Raw genomic sequence first — 15,174 nt, forward strand, 5'->3', positions numbered from 1 at the left:
CTCGTATATACACAGAGGTAAAACAGAAAATTCCAAGTACGGCAAGAGCGTGATCGCAGCGTAGACTTCGGGAAGGTAGGCCGTACCGAAGGAGAAGAAGAAGAAGAAGAAGAAGAAGAAGAAGAAGAAGAAGAAGAAGAAGTCAAAATAATGGGCCAAAAGTCCTGTTCCTTAATTATAGCTATTTCCAGAAATCTTCTTAAATCATGCATGTTGTTATCTGCCCCCTCCAGCGCTTTGCTGAATGGTTAGCGCGTTGTTCCCCTTCTCTTTCTTTTGATGATACCTTCATTCTTCAAATTATCGGACCTCTTCCATTTTCCTTCTTATTAGTGTTAATAGAGGATGGTTGTACTTCCTCTTAAAACAATAATCACCACCACGGAATGGTCAGCGTATTGGCCTTCGGTTCAGAGGGCCCTGATACGATTCCCGGCTGAGTCGGAGATTTTAATCGCGTCTGTTAATTCCTGTAGATCGGGGGCTACGAGTTTGTGTTCGTCTTCAAATACACACAACATATCAAACTACCAACCATCACAGAAACATGCAATAATGAATATATCCCTCCACACAGGGTTGGTGTTAGGAAAGGCATCCGGCCGTAAACCAAGGGTAAGTCCATACAAAGTGTTGCCCCAGTTAACTGGGAAAAGACCAGAAAGAAGAGGAGAGAGTAGTTGTTACATAGTGCTGAGTGGATTCTCAAACAAATTCTGCTTTTAATTTTTAAGACATAGTGAAAGGCACGGCTAGTGTAATGTTCGTTTGGAGGATTATGAAGGAGGCATTTAATATTTTAATATTTCATTTTTAATTATTATAATTGTTCAATTATTTTAACAAAAACATTTCCGATGAGTGGAGACGCATTCCTCTCAACTGTAGCATAGAGAAGTACGGTATGTAGTTTCTGGGCTTGTCATACTTACACGCTAGATGTCACCACCGTCGCTGTCCGCACTCCGTTCAATGCTGCTGAGATGCTAGTTGCTTTACGTCGCACCGACACAGATAGGTCTTATGGCGATGATGGGACAGGAAAGGCCTAAGAGTGGTAAGGATGCGGCCGTGGCCTTAATTAAGGAACAGTCCCAGCATTTGCCTGGTGTGAAAATGGGAAACCACGGAAAACCATCTTCAGGGCTGCCGACAGTGGGCTTCGAACCCACTATCTCCCGGATGCAAGCTCACAGCTGCGCGACCCTAACCGCACGACCCGGTACTGCTGCTGAGATGGAGCTGTTCGGTATCGATATACTAAAGTAGGCCTATTTGCTACAGTCTAGGCCAGGGCCTCTCAAACGTCCAAAATCTCACGCGTGCATACTGGTGCGCAGAGTTCCTATGCACAGTGCATCGGTCCCGCTCGGCTCGGACCAACGCTTCGTCTCTGGGCTACTGGGCTAAGCTCGGCTCAAGTCGGCTCGGATTTGGAGCGCTACGCAGCAAGTGAGGAAGAGGGAGACAGGGGGAGCGAGCGAGATAAGCGTGGGGAAAGAGAGAGAGAGAGAGAGAACATTATTGCTCCAAATCGAGGAGTGGGGATCTGCACTCGGGTCAACCAAGCGAAGTCGTCTTTTGTACCGTGCACAGTGTAGGTAGGTGCATGCACTCTGACAGGCCCTGGTCTAGGCTATAAATTTTATTCAGGCTGGATGAAATGGTAGTTTAGAGGAAGGCCTCAAGTTTCATTCTCAAATATCTATTGCTAAATACTACATACCAAAGTTACAACGAATATAATTTCCGATCCTCTATGTCTTATACAGTTCTATCTTACCGGCTATGTAACAGATTCATTAATTTAGACTTTTGTTGGTTAGTCATTATCAACGCCGAACATTGCTAACATGGAAATAATATTTCATCGTGTTAACTGGCGATGGTGGTGGATTTTGTCGTGATTGTCTCAAAAACCACGTGGTCCTCAGCCAATATCGACAAGGGAAATTGTGAAGATGTCGATCAAATTGAGGAAAACAAGTCGCGAAGGTACGAAAGCTTGAAAAACAATACAAGAGGGAGTCATGAACGGAGAAAGAAAACATTACTGGTTTTTTTTTTTTTCTTTTTCTGGCGGAAATCCGACGACACAGCGTGGCAATGTGAGCTTACATGCACTTCGCAGTTTCCTCAGCGCTACACTGTCCTGTCCTACTCCGCAGCTGCAATAAATAGCTCGTTCTGGCCTAGTGAAGAAAGCAATGGCAAACAAGTAGCGTAGCCAGGATCGGTCGATTGGGGGGGGGGGGTATAGTCACAAAATCATGACAGAACACAATGAAGATGCGGTGCGCGCACGCAAGGCCTGTCACTGTAAGGACACTGATACAAGCGAATTATGATGATATTCAGATAGCAGTACACTACACAATCTTATATTAAAATACAGATCAAGGACAATACGATCAAGGTCAACAGTTTTACAGCGAATGGTATGTCCAGTTTACAATCTAAAATCCAACTTCCGATGCTTCTTAGAAAATACACATTCTGTCTCTGAATGGTTGTTGTCAGTTCCTGTTTATTTTCGTTTTGTAAAATTCCATGGTGGGGGGTCTAACCCCTGTAACCTCCCCTTGGCTACGCCCCTGTGGCAAACTACCTCACTGCTCATCCCTTTTCATTATGCCTAACTCTGGTGCGGCCATCGGTTTTTGTGGTTTTCCTGTAAATAACCACATAACCTTGGGTAGTGCTATTTGAGGATGCAACCAGTCTTCGGGCTGATGATCTAAACTAACCTAACTCTACCTAACCTAATCCTCAAGACAAGTGAAAGGTGGCAGTTACGACGTTGCCTGCTTCAGTCACTTTCCTCCAACCGTTTGGGCAGATTTCACTGCAAGCACTACAGTGTATGCACCTGCGAATGTTTCATTCCAGTCTTGACGGGATGTTTTACTCCCCACCCCCACTGAAATGTGTGTTTTGTGTGGGACATGTATGAAAATGAGACATACAGAAATAATGAGGAAAACTGAAGAAAAAGAAGCATTGTAATGCAAAAAAATGCAAGAACTGCAAAAGGAAACTTTTTTTTTGCAACTTGCTTTACGGCGACGATGGGACAGGAAGGAGCTAGGAGTGGGAAGGAAGCGGCCGTGGCCTTAATTAGGCACAGCCTCAGCATTTGCCTGGTGTGAAAATGGGAAACCACGGAAAACCATCTTCAGGGCTGCCGACAGTGGGATTCGAACCCACTATCTCCCGAATACTGGATAATGGTCGCATTTAAGCCTATTAGGCGACCTGCATGTCCTACCTAGGATGATTCTAATGCTGAATACGCCACACACACACAGCCCCCGAGCCACTGGAATTAACCAATTAAGGTTAAAATCCCCGACCCGGTCGGGAATCGAACGCGGATCCCTCTGAACCGAAGGCCAGTACGCTGACCATTCAGCCAACAAGTCGGACCTTAATTAAGGTACAGCCCTGGGAAAGTACGGAAAAGCATCTTCAGGGCTGCTGACAGTCTCCCGAATGCAAGCTCACAGCTGTGCGAACAATATTATTTAAACACATTTTTAACTAATTTTAACAATATTTTAAACTCGCATTTAATAAATTTTAAAAATAACTAATACCGTAGGCAAATTACTAGATATTAAGAAAATTTACTACATTTTTAGCCATTCCAGCAACTCCTGTCAGCTGTAAGTTGGTAATAAAAGGAGAAGGAAAATGTTGATTATTGGGGTCGAATTAGGTGTAATTAGCAAGGGTTGGGGCCGATTTAGTAAACTCCCATTAAATTGGAGGTCCCCTGGCCATAATCACGATATCAGCAGTCGAACTTGCATAACATGTTATAAGTCAGCCACCCTTCCCCGTGCGCACTTAAAAAATATCTTTATTTTCGGAATATCGCCAGATAGGCTTACTTGTATCATTTTGACTAACCCATGTTTCGTGCATTATAGTGTGTGTTTCAGCAGCCCCTTCAAATATCGTTTGCTGCAGCCCAACTAACATGTGCATGATTATAGGGGTACTATTCCCCTGCAGGCGTACTCTATGGTACAAATGTTCAGTAAGCACATTTTGCACATGATTCGGAACCCTGGCGAAATGTTATATCATCCGTTCGCAAAACATGACGCCTTGAAATCATGTAGCAACGTCCTTTTACATGTAACTATGTAAATATGTCGTGTCTCGTGACAGGGTGCAATGAAGACGGGAATCGGTGCATAAAACTAGGTAACAGTGCAGTAATTAATGTCAAAAACACAGAACCGGGAGGCGTATGTACTCTGCTCTCGTCGAACTACCAGCATACTGCATTTCCAGTAGTGTAGCGTAGCGGATGTGGTTAGGCGTTCGCCTAGCAATCGACGGAATGTGCCAGCGGCGGTTCGAATCCTGCATCGTTCAAATATGTTTGCATTGGTATGGCGATGTTTGAATATGTACACACAGGCCCATGTTTGCTACATTCAAACAGTAGGATGACGCTGTTATTCATCTTAAGCCCTGCACATACGCCGCTGGTTAGGGCCTGAATGTACTGTAATATCTGCTGTCATTCTGCATGTTTTCCACAGAGCAATACGTTGACATGATCCTCATTTATGGGAACGGTTGCAACTTCCGGCACAGCCTTAAACAGTGACGTAATGGGAAAACAGTTGAATGACAGTTTCTATGAACCAGATGAAAGTGACAGTGAAAGTTATATTAGTGATACTGATAACGAACACACTCAGGACGATGTACATATTACAGGTTCATATTTCTTTGTAGCGGGGACTTGCTCACACTCTTTGAAATTTGTTACATTTGTAAAAGTAAAGTGATAAACATTTCACATTACATTAAAGGGACTATGTCGTGCGTAAAATCACTTTGCGATTGTGGTAATAAAGTCCGTTCGTATTCTCAACCTGTGGAAGGAAAAGAAAAAAACGGAAGCAAATGTCCTAATATCATCAGCATTATTGTTGTCAGGCATTCTGTTTGAACCTTTTCGGTCATTCTGCAAGTCCATTAACTTACATATAATGTCACGAGCTGTATATGATAGAACTGTTCATAGAGTAACTGGTCGGATAGTGGAGGGTGCTTGGGATCAAGAAAGGACCAATGTTATTGATTGTTTGAAAAGCAGAGCCAAACTCATTTGGTTAGCCGGAGATGGTCAGTACGATTCTCCCGGCTTTTCAGCCAAATATTTAGTGTATTCACTAATGTATATAAATACAGACCGCATAGCTCATTTGGAACTTGTTCAGAGAGTGATGGTGAAAGGTGATCTTGAAAGGGCTGTGTGTGAAATCGCGATGAGGATGATTGTACACGAAGAAAATTGTAATATAAAACTCTTCCTTTCCGATAAACACAAAGGAGTAAGGTGTTTACTGAGAACGCAGTATCCTGATATTGAACATGAATTTGATGTTTGGCACATACCAAAAAGATGAAAGCTCTCGATAAAAATCATCCAGAAGTTCAAGCGTTGAAGGCCAGTATAAATAATTATGTATGGTGGGCAGCACAAACATGTAATGGAAACAGTTCTGAGTTAATCGATAAATTTACGTCAATTTTGCACCACGTAAAAGTGGTTAGAAAACGGTGAATGGAAATCCTGTGAGCACGATACATTAACGGAGGAGGAAGAGAGAAAGAAAATGTGGATTAAAGGAAATTCAAGTTCATACGAAGCCTTGAAGAAAATAGTTTTAGACAAATCTTTTTTAAAAGATGTGGAACATATAAAACACTACGTTCACACCGGAAGCCTAGAAAGTTATCACAACCTTCGTTTGAAATACGCTCCTAAAAGAGTTCATTTCTCGTACAGAGGCTTAAAGCTCAGGTCAGTGATTGCTGCATTGGACTATAATTGGAACATCAATAAATTGAAAGCTGGTATCAAAACTCAGTACTCAAAATCAACAAGAGCCTGGGTGATAAAACAGAAATATGAGGCGTCAAACGATGGATGGAAGAAGGCAATAATGAACAAAATAAATAACTTGCAAACTAACTATAGTAGAGCCTCACCTGAAGACCAAGCAATGGATCTGTCACTGCCTAAAAACATCGCTCCAATACCTCGACCTTCCAATGCTGACCTGATCAAGCACTTCTCACGATTTCACTCGCAACAATAAATGAGGTACCGTACTTCATGTCAAAATAATACATTATCTATATTTATCATACAAACAAGCTTAGGAAACTCTTACAAAATTCTAATGTTTTAATTTATTTTTTTCATTTACAGCTTGAAGCCCACATAGGTGCCATCGGGTTCCAGAAATGTGTTCCTTATGGTGTTGACAACACATGATGGTATGACAACTCTGTTCTTTTTACCAATCGCAGTCCATGAATTTACCCACGAAGTGAACTGTTTGTAACAAATAAAACGCCAAGTTCTATATGATGGATTTAAAGCTGTCAGTAAACGTTTCCTTGCCATATTCTTTGTTTTTAAGCTCATGTTATGCCTTGTCATTGTCAATACTTCACGGTCTAAAATAAGCCTTGTAAACGAGGGATTTCTTGTTATACACATATATTTCTCAGATTTCACTGCTTTTACATTGACTAATTCACAACAGCATACGCTTTCTTCATCCGTATCCATGATGGTACACTCATTACATTTACACCAAATTCGCGTGCCGGCACGGCTAGTGTTTTGTATATCCATGTCAAGATCGCTATACGAATGAACATCAGCAAACGTCGTTCGTTCTGGCTCATACCGATACGGACGAATGATATCTACATCCATTATAAACAAAAATAAGCCCACTAACACTGGCTACAGAAGAACACGGCAGTAGCAGATGGAGTGCGGGAAAAGACTGCGCGAGTTTACTCCCAGCGTCAAGGCTGCCAGGTAGACTCTACAGCGCAGTGACGTCACGACCAGTTACTACTTCCGCACATTGGTTGGACATAGAGGCACCGAATTAACGGCATTCTTACTACATTCCCATAATACATATTTAGCAATGAATAACGAAATGTGTGTTTTTGTGTTGTGTTCTCCTTTAACTATGATAATATGAGTCTTGGAGAAATCAACTATCGTTCCATATTCTTTAAAAATTGCACACGCTAAATTCTGTTTCGAGACTATTTACCCTTGTCACTAGTTTTTATACTATATTTATTCGGAGATTCGTTTATGGCACACAAACACCGAGCGAAGTGACCGCGCGTGTTAACGTGTTATGGTCATGGAGTCAAGCTCAGCATTCAGGAGATGAGTGGGTTTGAACCCCACCGCCGGCTGTCCAGAGAATGGTGTTCTGTGGTTTCCCATTTTCACTTCCATGCAAATGCCGGAACATTTCTTATTTATAGGCCACAGCCGGTTCCTTCAACCTGCTTAACCAATTCACCGCCATACATTTCATCTTTATTATTCTACGAGGGCTGTAAATAAAGTAGTGGCAACGTAGTCCAGACACTCGCAGGAGATCGGGCATGCGCAAATAGGATATGGGAGCGGTCAGGTGGCGCTGTTATCGACGTGTAGTGTGTATTTGACGGGAGTTGGGAGTGTTGTTGTTGTTGTTGTTGTTGTGTGGCGTTGAAGTGAAGGGTGCCGATTTCACCGCTCTAAAGCATGTTTTCAAAAGGTGATCAGCATTCGTGAATTAAAATCGAGGTTGCCAGTGTTAAAAAATGTTCAGAATGTTATCGAGGAATACGTGAAGCCTGTGGCGAGAATGCATTACCGTATAGGACGGTTGCACGATGAGTCAAGGCGTTTGGTGCGGGTCGGAATGAGACTGCGGATTTGCACCGCACGGGTCCTCAAGATCCTCAAGATCAGATTGACATTGTGAGTGGTCTCGTTCCCCTCCAGGGATGGCGAACCTATGCCACGCGTGTCACTAGGTGACACGCGAACACGATTTTGGTGGCACGCCACGTGAACATATTCAATTTTTTATATACGCCTTGTGCTACAGACTATACATATTTCATGGATCGTATAGTCATAGTGTTTCACGTGTAAGAAATAAATATAGAAAACTTGGCCGTTGGTCATTCAGTGAGTGAAGTTTGACTTGGGTGTGGTAGCCAGTAGCGCGTAATTATTCGTTGTGTGTTACTGTTTATTGAATGTCGTTTGTATACGGACCTCACAAACATGTTTTCGGTGTCTAAAAATAGAAACTTAACAAAGGTAGTGACGGGATTCTCCAAGAACAGTGGACAAGGGAATCTAAAGCGCCATGTTCGTTCCAAGCCAAATGATGAAAGAAAAGAGATTGTTTCACAGAAAATCGAACAATACACAAAACAAACTAGTTATTTTATATCATCTTTTAGACCAAGGAATAATATCAGTGCGGTTGTTTCCATGTGTCTCACTGAATATTAGAGGATGGGAAACAGATTTCTGACGGTGAATTCTTGAAAGAGACTTTCTTCTTGGCGTCCGATACATTAATTGAAGACTTTCCTAACAAACAACAAATAATTAACAGATTTAAAGAAATGCCGCCCAGCCAAAATACCAGAGGGTAGAATAATAAGAATGAGTGAAGATGTTTCGGAGCAATTGAAAGCTGATTCGGATAACTCCCAGATGTATTCAGTATATCTTGATGAAAGCACGTATGTAACTTTACAAGAAAGGATTGCTATTTTTGTCTGATTTCCTAGTGGAAATGTGATGAGGGAGTAATTATTTAAAATGTTGAGTTTACGAAATACGACAATAGGTGAAAATATAATGAAGGATGCGAAGCAAGAACTTGTATTAAAATGAGGTTTGACTTACAAAACATTGCCTCAAGTATAGTGGGTATTCATAATGGGTTTGTGTAATTTCTTAAAGAAAAAGTTAAACACCATATTTTACAGTTCCATCGTATGTTACACCAGGAAGCCCTATGTGCGAAAGAAGGTATGCAGTCATTTGAAAGAGTAATCTCGGTGGTAACTAAGATGTGAACTTCATACCTGCACGTGCTCTAAATAATCGCCAGTTCCTGAAAATATTACACGAAGTGGAATGTCACTGTGGCGTAGCCTACTTGTAATGAACAATAATGTTCGCTGGCTGAGTCGTGGGCAAGTACTCCAGAGGTTTGTCGAACTCTTAGACGAAATTCGCTTCTTGATGACAGAAAAGCACGAATAATTCCCAGAACTCACGGACCATATTTAGCTATGCGAAAGAATGTTTCCCCGTGATTTTACAGCAGTATACAATGATATGAATAAGGAACTGCAAGGGAAGGGACATATTGCAGATAGATTGTGTGAGATCATAAAATCATTCCAGAGAAAACGTGTATTCTTCAGGAATGTTGAAACAAAGAATTTTAAGTACTTTCCTTCACTTTACAACTTGAACTGATCTCAAACTTTGCAAATCAATTAACCTTTGAAGGCACAAAAAGTATTTGTAAGGAGTATGTGGTCGTCTCACAAAATTCAAAACAAATAATTTCCAAGAAATTTTCTCAATTTCGAGATTTGGAGAAAACATTGCATTTTATTACAAAACCTAATATTGCACAAATTCGGGACATTAAGGTCAATTTTATACTGACCATTTAGAAATGGAGTTGATTGAATGTGAAGAAAGCAGTACATGGGTGAACAAATTCGTACAACTTGGTGAAGCATGGGTGAAAATAGACTGTGCTGTTGACGGTGAATATTCCCTCCAGAAACCAGATAACTTAATACGTGAACAATGGGATAGTCTCCCACAAAAGTTTTCGGAGATGAAGAAACTTACTACAGCATTACTTACTTTGTTTGGGTCATTACATGCCTACTACCAGCTATTTTCTACAATGAACGTTGTGAAGTCAACAGTTAGAAGCAGCCTTGGTTCATACATAAGTGCTTCTCGTGTGTTATTGAAGACAAGGAGTTATGAACCTAATATAATTGACATGGGTACTAAATGTGAGAACGATATTTCACTTAAAGTCTGTTAGCAATATTAGTAATCTTAATTGTTATATCTGAAAAATGAAAATCCACAGCTTGTTTCCAGTCATTGAAAGGGGTCAGGGGTGGAGTGAATGAAGCCCCCATCTAGCTGCGAGGATAGGAATTGTGCCGGCTGCCGAAGCTTGTCGCACTCCTCTGGGGCAAAGATTAATGACTGACAGGTATAATGAAATGATATTTGAGAGTGTTGCTGGATGAATGATGACATGGAAAACCGGAGTACCCGGAGAAAAACCTGTCCCGCCTCCGTTTTGTCCAGCACAAATCTCACATAGAGTGACCGAGATTTGAACCACAAAGCCCAGCGGTGAGAGGCCGGCGCGGTGCCGGCCTAATAATATTTAATGACGAAGTGTATTACAATGGGAGGTTACTATATATATTTTTACGAGTAATGTTATGTATTTTCGAAACCCATGTACTTAAAAATGAATTTTTGATGTATTTGCAAAATACAACCATGAAACATGCAATCAAATGTATTTACAAGATATAAATCACTAAAAGAATAAATAACATATTATCAAACATAACTGGAAATTAAGAAAGGAAGTCGGTGGGGTGGGGGAGGGGGGATGTAGCCATTTCTTAAAAGAAAATAACAAGTGGCACAGTTAACAGCTGAAAGTAATAAACCAGACTCAAAATGGCACACTAGCTGGAAAGGTTCGCCATCCCTGCCCTAGACCATCGATGGACTGTCCGGGAATTATCTGTAGAGGTTGGTCTCAGTCATCAACCGGTATGGCACATACTGACGAAAAGTCTTAACATGAGGAAAATTGCGTCCCGTTGAGTTCCACATCAACTCACCGACGTAAAAAAAGGCGCCGGTATGCACCGGCTAGAATCCACCTGAACAGATAGCGCAACGAATCAGGCGCAATTCTGGAGTATATTGTAATTGATAGATGTAGGCACGAGCCTGAATAAAGCGTCAATCGAATGAATGTCGTCACCCAGGTTCGTCAAGCGCAACGAATCAGGCGCAATTCTGGAGTATATTGTAATTGATAGATGTGGGCACGAGCCTGAATTAAAGCGTCAATCGAATGAATGCCGTCACCCAGGTTCGTCATGTCCACAGAAATTTCGACAGGAGCCCAGTCGGGTGAAGCTTATGCTGACTGTGGCATACGACTGCAAGGTGTTATTCTTACGCATGCTGTGCTTTAAGGACAAACCGTCAACACTGACTACTATTGCTGATTTCTGGAGTGACATCTGCGTCCACGTTCATTGCGAGACGTCGCCCTATCGTGTTGCAATGATAACGCAGGTTATCATGTCACAAACAATGTCAAGCTCTTATTGCAACAGTGGCATTGGGAGGTCTTGGAACACCTTCCGTACTCACCAGACATGAGTTCTTGTGACTTCGACCTGTTTCCGAAGTTGAAGGAACCCCTCCGAGGCCGCCGATTTCCTGACGTGGCATAGGAAAGAGTGCTGAGTTCGATCCCCCATCATGTAGCCTATCGCGAACATTTTTTTATTATTCTGAACACAAGGTTTTAATCTCCAAGTCATGTCAACTGCATATGTATTAAGCTTTACACCATTTCCCTAGTCCCATATGCAGCCTCCATCTTGTTCCAAGTTCAGCTCCAAGACCTAAGGTCACCTTCCAATGTTACAATCCTATGAATAAAGCACATGATTAAGTCTTACATCATGTCCCTCTAGTCCTAATAACTTAGTATAAAGTGTAGCTGCTAAGCTCGTGGTGGAGGAAAGGGCAAGCGGTTAGGTTAACACCTGATCTGCGTGCGGTTAAGCCTACACAATTAGCTACGATGTAAAGTAATGTTCTACCTGGTGTAGGGAAGGACAATCGGCGTACAAAAGTCACAAGTTGTGAGCCCCTGAGGCAGCTCTCTAGTTAAGTCTATACGAATAGAGTATAGGAGCCATCTTGCCCAGCAGTCCTTACCCAGGTTCTCGAAAGTTAGACTGATAAAACTAATAGGTCATACGTTACAAGTTGTGAGCCCTCCCCTGTGGTAACCTATTCAGAGAAAGTTAAACAACTATAATTAATGCCAGACTCAGCTCGAGGTCCTCTAGCCGCTAAACCACGCTCGGAAGTTAAGAGCCCCCTCCCTGGCACCCCTTTTAGAAGTTTCTTACAGCAGTATTCCATCAGGTTGATTTAAATATTTCAGATTTTTGTAATTCCAGGCTGGGTTTGGGATTTTATTAGATACAAGGTCCCTTGTCTGTATGATTAGGTCAGTGACCTTAGGTTTACAAAGCCTTCGGTTCGATTCTGGATGAGTCGTGATTTTAACTGCGTATGATTAAGTTTTATGGCTTGGGAAAGAAGTGTTTCCGTCTTAATATACTTCTCTTCATCTACATAAAACAAGGGGTTCGGGTTCGATTTTCGGTTAGGTCGTGATTTCAACTGTACATGATTAAGTTTTATGGCTTGGGAACTAAGTGTTTTCGTCGTGTTGATCCGAATATATTGAGAAAAAAGGTCAATAAGGAGAAGAAGAAGAAATAACCTGTTCTGTATTCTACTTTCCGTGTTTGAAACCATTGTGATGCTTTAACTTAATAATTATAAACTGCTTTGACCGCATCAGCCCGTCTAGTAGCCATGATTGTTAAGGAGTTAGAGTCTAAACGGTCTGACACCGAGGTTAGACGGTTCGAGTCCCCCGTTGGACGAAATAATTTTCACCATCAGAATGTTGGCCGGCAGAATAGAGGAGTTGGTGGTATACAATTTATAATCACTAGATTGTGTGCCAAAAGCCTGGATTAAATTCCAAACCTCTCCGCAGTGCCCATATGGAGTGAGCGCATATGACGCTGTTGATGGTGATTCGTCCGTCGGACGGCGACGTTAAACCTTGAGCAGACCCCTTGGTGCCATTCGACAAGTGCAGGCTATGTGCCGGCACCGGCATCAACTCCTCCGATGAGGTTGATGTCGGAAGGGCATCCGCTCATAAAAAACCCGCCACGACAGATTCATTTCACCTCATACCCGACCCGTAGGGAAACGGGACAAGGGTTGGACAAACAATTAGTCAATAGTGTATTCGGTTTACTATTTACTATACAACGTACTCTATTCCGTGCACTGTCATTCGGTTTTCTGTGTATTCATATCATAACACTATTGTAAACTTCAACAATCCACAGGATAATAATAATAATAATAATAATAATAATAATAATAATAATAATAATAATAATAATAATAATAATAATGTCAGGCTGAGTACTTCAGATTGTAGAGCGCTGAACTTCTGAGGTCAAGTTGGAAAGTTCGAACCCGGCTCAGTATGGTAACGTTTGAAGGTGCTGAAATGCGTCAGCCTCATGTCTGTAAATTTACTGGCGTATAAAAGAATTCCTTCAGGACCAAATTCCGACATTTTGGCGCCTCCGAAAACCGTAAATGTTCAATGGCGCTTCGTAAGGTACGAATTTAATTTATTTATTTCTGCTCTCGTCTGTGTGACCCCCTGAATTAATACTTCACGAGCCGCCACTGTTCATATTTATGTCAAAATAGGACGGTTTCTATGTTACCGACTTACCGTAAACGAAGATAACGTAAGAAAGTAAGGAAGGACATACGATTAGTAACACACGCAATTTATTTATAGATCTCATAATGCTGACTGGAGAAACACAACACGTTATCTTGTGAACTTCAAGATTTTCCATTCAGCGACATAGGAGTCGCGACCAGTACGTGGTATCCAGATTCTCACTGTTTGCCATATCATATCATAGCCCGCTACGACGTAAAAGGACATCGCAGCTGGCTACGACCATATAAATGCTCAGTTATTTAGATATAAGAAATGCCTTTTTAAAACATGACTGAAATGCTACTTTCTCAGCTGTTTCTGTATCTATTATTATTATTATTATTATTATTATTATTATTATTATTATTATTATTATTATTATTATCATTACCGAGCGAGTGGCTGCGCAGTTTGAGTCACCTGTCAGCTTGCATTCGGGAGATAGTGGGTTTGAACTCCTCTGTCAGCAGCCCTGTGGTTTCCCATCTTGACACTAGGCAAATGCCTGAGGCTGTATCTTAATCAAGGCTACGGACTATTCCTAGCCCTTTCCTGTCCGTTCGTCACCATAAGACATATATGTGTCGGTGCGACGTAAAGCAAATTGTAAAAATGTATTATTATTATTATTATTATTATTATTATTATTATTATTATTATTATTATTATTTACGAATAAGTCCATTAGGACTACGCAAAGTGCTTAGAGGCGTGCATTTGCCTTCCTTTGAGCCCATAATTCTTTCATTCTTTTACTGTGGGCCAGCCAGCTACTTTTCAGTCATTAATTCAGTGGCGTAGGGGGGCCGCTAACTTTCTACAAATAAATAAATAAATAAATAAATAAATAAATAAATAAATAAATAAATAAATAAATAAATAAATAAATAAATAATTTTACACGAATGTCATTCTGCACGGGAATGAGGTTACATCACGATCTTTTGTAGAAATGATTGAAAAATATATTTTTTACAGTTTATAGGTAGTGGAAGTTTCAGGTGGCTCCATCAGGGCGCAATAATAATAATAATAATAATAATAATAATAATAATAATAATAATAATAATAATAATAATAATAATAATAAACAGCCATCTCTTGTAACACAAGCGGCAGGTTCTCTCACAAAACACACTGGAAAAGGGAATAACCTGGCAACCTTTGTAGCTGACTTAACAAAGCTCTTAGGCTATTACAGTACCGTAGCGTAGGCAGGATCGGCCGATGGGATGGTGGGTGGTGATTATTGTTTTAAGAGGAAGTACAACTAGGCAACCATTCTCACGGCCGTTGGGAGAGGGGCTTATAGTTACAAAAAAAAATTATGAAAGAACACGATGAAGGTGCGTGTGTGGTGCGCGCATGCATGGCTTGTCATTATAAGGACACTGACAAGTGAATTATGGTGATAGATTGCAGTACACTACAAAATGTTACATTAAAATACAGAACAAGAACAATACGATCAAGGTCAACAGTTTTACAGCGAATGATATCTTCAGTTTACGATCTAAAATAAAACTTTCGAGGCGTCTTAGAAAATAGACTCAACAGATCTAGGGGTTCTAAAATGATGCATCCCAGAAATCACACCGCATGGTCCAGTTCCATTAGATTGTGATGCGAGTGCAGTAAAGCTTTAAAATTATAAAAAGAAAAG

General features: G+C 41.1%; 1 protein-coding gene across 1 annotated transcript in view; it reads right to left on the reverse strand.

The window, feature by feature from the left end:
- LOC137500919 (zinc finger CCHC domain-containing protein 24-like) overlaps window positions 1-15,174 on the reverse strand; it is a 120,641-nt gene that overhangs the window by 83,667 nt on the left and 21,800 nt on the right. The window lies entirely within an intron of this gene.

Source organism: Anabrus simplex, chromosome 1 (assembly GCF_040414725.1).
Source record: "Anabrus simplex isolate iqAnaSimp1 chromosome 1, ASM4041472v1, whole genome shotgun sequence".
Taxonomy (NCBI): Eukaryota; Metazoa; Arthropoda; class Insecta; order Orthoptera; family Tettigoniidae; genus Anabrus; species Anabrus simplex.